The sequence below is a fragment of the Lynx canadensis genome, chromosome F1 (genome assembly GCF_007474595.2).
Source record: "Lynx canadensis isolate LIC74 chromosome F1, mLynCan4.pri.v2, whole genome shotgun sequence".
Classification (NCBI taxonomy): domain Eukaryota; kingdom Metazoa; phylum Chordata; class Mammalia; order Carnivora; family Felidae; genus Lynx; species Lynx canadensis.
The window spans coordinates 5795518-5801517 of record NC_044319.2 but is presented as its reverse complement, the minus strand read 5'-3'; positions in this window follow the sequence as shown (position 1 = coordinate 5801517).

Here is a 6000-nt window from a genome sequence, read left to right as displayed (position 1 = left end):
TATCGGGTTAAATAAAATTTATTAAAATCAGCAAATTAATTTTTGAAGTTTTTTTTTAAGTTTATTTATTTTGAGAGAGAGAGAACACAACCAGGGTAAAGGCAGAGAGAGAAGGGGAGAGAGAGAATCCCAAGAAGACTCGGCACTGTCAGCACAAAGCCTGATGTAGGGTTTAAACTCACGGAACCGTGAGGTCATGACCTGAGCCAAAATCAAGAGTTGGATGCTTAACCGACTGAGCCCCCAGTAGCCCCAGCAAATTAATTTTTAAATGTGGCCAGTAGAAAATATGTGGTTGTGTATGTGGATTTTTTTTTTTTTTCTGTTGGACAGTACTGGGTTAGAGTTCTTAGCCGGGTGGAAAGGATCAGCTAAGTATGACCCTACAATAGGATGGATTTTTTGTTTTTTTAATGCGTTATGGTGTCTAACCTTCTATCGAACTTGTTTGAATTGTTGAGATCCCCCTTGCCTTCCTCCAGGTCTTTATAAACCTGTTGCATACTTAATTTTCTCTGTGTGAGTGTGATTTCTGTGAATAGAAATTGTGTTGCACACATGGGTCACTGGAACAGGGAGGACACGGCTCTAGGGGAAGAGGCTACCATGAGAAAGACCTGCTTCAGCAGGGATTCATAGATGCCTTGGGGAGCAATTTTGACTCCTACAGGGTATGGCTTTGAGGCTCTGAGTCTCAATCATCTAGATTTCAAGAGGTAGCAGGGCCCCTGGGGTCACCAGGGTTATATCGTTTTATAGAGATTGTGAGGTCATAGGTAGAAAGCTCAGAGGTCCGACCCCTAAACATGATCAGGAATGACAGGGTGCAAATCCCCATGATGAGCAGGAGGAATTGACTGCCCACTGCTTTAACTACCTGGCTTCTTTCTGGAATGTTCCAAGTAAGCAAGGTGGATGAGATTGGGGGAGAACATAGTGACCAAACACAAACATGGGTGACTGCAGACTCTTTCTGTTAGACCTCCATGTGGCTGTGTCTAGCCAGGGTTCTCACACTCCTTCTGGAATGGTTCTCTTACTCTTTAGGGGCCAACTCTCAGCCCAAGCTTACTGAGGAGGGAATATTCCTGCTGCTGAGCCTCTTGAGTTTGATCGTCCATGCCTTCTGTGTCCTGGTCCTCATCTAGCCACCCTTTGTAAGTCTTTTTTTTTTTTTTTTTAACATTTATATATTAAATTATTCAGAGAGAGAGAGAGAGAGCATGACTACAGGAGGGGCAGAGAAAGAGGGAGACACAGAATCTGAAGCAGGCTCCAGGCTCTGAGCTGTCAGCAAGAGCCTTACACGGGGCTCGAACTCACAAACTGGGAGATCATGACCTAAGCCAAAGTCAGACCGCTCAACCGACTGAGCCACCCAGGCGTCCCCCTTTGTAAATCTTTTTTTTTTTTTAATTTTTTTTTTAGCATTTATTTATTTTTGAGACAGAGAGAGAGAGAGCATGAACAGGGGAGGGTCAGAGGAAGAGGAAGATATAGAATCTGAAACAGGCTCCAGGCTCTGAGCTGTCAGCACAGAGCCTGACGCGGGGCTCGAACCCACAGACCGCGAGATCATGACCTGAGCCGAAGCCGGACGCTTAACCGACTGAGCCACCCAGGCGCCCCCCCATCTTTGTAAATCTTTATAGCAGCCCTCCTGGCACCAGTTCCTGGGAGAAAAGACATTCCAGAATGATTCTAATATTTTGTCAAAGACTCTCTGTTTCATTGGAGGCTCCATCCTTTTACTCACTTCCTGGCCGTGAGGAGGTGAGAGAAAAGATTCCATGGAGCTCACATCTCCACACTGGAGACAGCATAGAGTTGTCCGTGATCCCCAGCTCCCCATTTCTAAACAGAAAGCATGACACGTAAGAATTATGGGGTCCATAATTCCCAATCTGAGATCCTTTGGGCCACAAAGGGTTTCGAATTCAGGCTTTTTTAGATTTTAGGAAGGTAACATGGTGCATGAAGCATAAAACATCCTAGCAAGTTCTTGGGAAACACCCATAAACAAATGCGTTATTGTTTCTGTAGGAAAACATAAGAAGATTCACACTATGAGAAATAAATAAAAAACTCCAGAGAGCCTCCTCTCCACTCAGGATAAATGTTGATGCCAAGTAGTTCGATCTTCACTTATTAAAGACAAACAAACTTTTGGCTCTCAGAGCTTTCTGGATATTCTGTAACTGCGGCATGTGAGTGTAGACCCAGACTCTCAGTGCCAGGTCTCAGTGGGCACCCGTGTTGGGCTTGCTGGTGTGGGCTGCACTGTCACCAGCAGGGCTCCAGGAGACTCTGCTGGCCCTACAAAACCTTTCATGCAACTTTGGCATTTTTGAGGGAATAGTTCACCATTACCCAAAGATTACCCAAAGTCTGAGTGTTCTCTGAATTTGAGTTCCCCAAACAGCCAGTTTCTGTTCCCATTGCTTTTGGGGAGTATTATGAGGGGTGGCATGGGAAATTTTTCTTTAATGCTTTCAACTCTGGAGTATTATGGAGAACAAAGACTGGTTTTTTTTTTCCCATTTTTCTACTTCACGTCTTGTTTATAAGTTCATTTTTTAAAAAATATTTATTTTTGGGGCGCCTGGGTGGCGCAGTCGGTTAAGCGTCCGACTTCAGCCAGGTCACGATCTCGCGGTCCGTGGGTTCGAGCCCCGCGTCGGGCTCTGGGCTGATGGCTCAGAGCCTGGAGCCTGTTTCCAATTCTGTGTCTCCCTCTCTCTCTGCCCCTCCCCCATTCATGCTTTGTCTCTCTGTGTCCCAAAAATAAATAAAAATGTAAAAAAACAAACAAACAAAAAAAACAAAAAAAAATATTTATTTTTGAGAGAGAGTGAGCAAGAGAGTGGATGAGGGACAGAGAAGCGGGGGGACAGAGGATCGCAAGCAGGCTCTGCACTGACAGCGGAGAGCCTGATGCAGGGCTGAAACTCACGAACCGTGAGATCATGACCTGAGCTGAAGTCTGACACTTAATCGACGGAGCCACCCAGGTGCCCCTCTAAGTTTATTTTTAATCAACAAACATTTTAATTGTATGTACTATGTCAGATACTGCTGCAAAGTAGGGACTACTATAATCATTTTGCAGGTAAGATGCAGCCCGGGAGGATCAAAGAATGCGGTCAAGGTCACACAGCTAGCAAAATGGCAAAGGAAGAATTGAAACCCACAATTCTAACTTCAAAGTCTCTGCTCTTAACCACCATACCACACCCCCTATCAAACACTGGGTTTATAGGAGGTTAAAACATAGTACACACACAAAGAAAGGCACTTAATTTTTTTAACGAGAAATAAATGTGATTTACTTCTTCCAGGGAGTTAAACCATGCCCTGAAAGCATTAACTCTCCATCTGTGGTCACTTATCTCTCACCCAAAGTAAGAGTCAATACGGTTTTCTTTTGGAAGAATTGGCATTTAAATATGGAGCCTGTTGTCCCAACAATTATAGATTTTAATAGAAGAATTTAAGATTGAGTAATGCTTGTGAGTGTAAACTGAATTTCCAGGGCTTAGGAATAATTTACATTATAAAGAACTTCCCTACTCTCTTCTGTGCATGAATCAGCTTAAAATATGATGATGGCTATTCTTGTTCACAGTACTATAGTTATGAATTTAAACATGCAAAGTGCTTTAAAATCACAAATTGATTATTAATGAGAATATTGCTCTTGAAGGCTTATATTGTTTCAAAGGAATGCAATTGTTCTATAGGAAGGAATATGTTTTGTACATTGTCATAATTCGGGGTGAGTAAACAAAGCTAGCGTCTGGCCACGTCACTAGGTATTTCAGATCTCCCCTTTTCTGTCTTGGTTATCCCTTCACTGGATGGATTCAGGGTACAAGGACCAAAAATATCCTGCCAATGTTTTGGAAGGTGAGGATCAAATACACTTTAATTAGAAATCCACACTCAGGAAGATGGCGGCGTAGGAGGACGCTGGGCTCACCACGCGTCCTGCTGATCACTTAGATTCCACCTATACCTGCCTAAATAACCCAGAAAACCGCCAGAGGATTAGCAGAACGGAGTCACCAGACCCAAGTGCAGACGAGAGGCCCACGGAAGAGGGTAGGAAGGGCAGCGAGGCGGTGCGCGCTCCATGGACTGGCGGGAGGGAGCCGGGGCGGAGGGGCGGCTCACCAGCCAAGCAGAGCCTCCGAGTCCGGCTTGCAAAAGCGGAGGGGCCTGACGGACTGTGTTCCGACAGCAAGCGCGACTTAGCGTCTGGGAGGTCATAAGTTAACAGCTCTGCTCGGAAAGCGGGAAGGCTGGAGGACAAAGGGAGGGTGAGCTGCGGAGCCCCCGGACGACAGAGCTCAGTTTGGCGGGGAACAAAGGCGCTCGCCAGCGCCATCTCCCCCGCCCATCCCCCAGCCAAAATCCCAAAGGGAACCGGTTCCGGCCAGGGAAATTGCTCGCTCCGCGCAAACACCCAACTCTGTGCTTCTGCGGAGCCAAACCTCCGGCAGTGGATCTGACTCCCTCCGGCTGCCACAGGGCCCCTCCTGAAGTGGATCACCTAAGGAGAAGCGAGCTAAGCCTGCCCCCCCTGCCGCCGTGCACCTTGCCTACCCACCCCAGCTAATACGCCAGATCCCCAGCACCACAAGCCTGGCAGTGTGCAAGTAGCCCAGACGGGCCACACCACCCCACAGGGAATCCCGCCCCTAGGAGAGGGGAAGAGAAGGCACACACCAGTCTGACTGTAGCCCCAGCGGTGGACTGGGGGCAGACATCAGGTCGGACTGCGGCCCCGCCCACCAACTCCAGTTATACACCACAGCACAGGGGAAGTGCCCTGCAGGTCCTCACCACACCAGGGACTATCCAAAATGACCAAGCGGAAGAATTCCCCTCAGAAGAATCTCCAGGAAATAACAACAGCTAATAAGCTGATCAAAAAGGATTTAAATAATATAACAGAAAGTGAATTTAGAATAATAGTCATAAAATTAATCGCTGGGCTGGAAAACAGTATACAGGACAGCAGAGAATCTCTTGCTACAGAGATCAAGGGACTAAGGAACAGTCACGAGGAGCTGAAAAACACTTTAAATGAAATGCAAAACAAAATGCAAACCACCACGGCTCGGATGGAAGAGGCAGAGGAGAGAATAGGTGAACTAGAAGATAAAGTTATGGAAAAAGAGGAAGCTGAGAAAAAGAGAGATAAAAAAAATCCAGGAGTATGAGGGCAAAATTAGAGAACTAAGTGATACACTAAAAAGAAATAATATACGCATAATTGGTATCCCAGAGGAGGAAGAGAGAGGGAAAGGTGCTGAAGGGGTACTTGAAGAAATAATAGCTGAGAACTTCCCTGAACTGGGGAAGGAAAAAGGCATTGAAATCCAAGAGGCACAGAGAACTCCCTTCAGACGTAACTTGAATCGATCTTCTGCACGACATATCATAGTGAAACTGGCAAAATACAAGGATAAAGAGAAAATTCTGAAAGCAGCAAGGGGTAAACGTGCCCTCACATATAAAGGGAGACCTATAAGACTCGTGACTGATCTCTCTTTTGAAACTTGGCAGGCCAGAAAGAATTGGCACGAGATTTTCAGTGTGCTAGACAGAAAAAATATGCAGCCGAGAATCCTTTATCCAGCAAGTCTGTCATTTAGAATAGAAGGAGAGATAAAGGTCTTCCCAAACAAACAAAAACTGAAGGAATTTGTCACCACTAAACCAGCCCTACAAGAGATCCTAAGGGGGACCCTGTGAGACAAAGTACCAGAGACATCACTACAAGCATAAAACATACAGACATCACAATGACTCTAAACCCGTATCTGTCTATAATAACACTGAATGTAAATGGATTAAATGCGCCAACCAAAAGACATAGGGTATCAGAATGGATAAAAAAACAAGACCCATCTATTTGCTGTCTACAAGAGACTCATTTTAGACCTGAGGACACCTTTAGATTCAGAGTGAGGGGATGGAGAACTATTTATCATG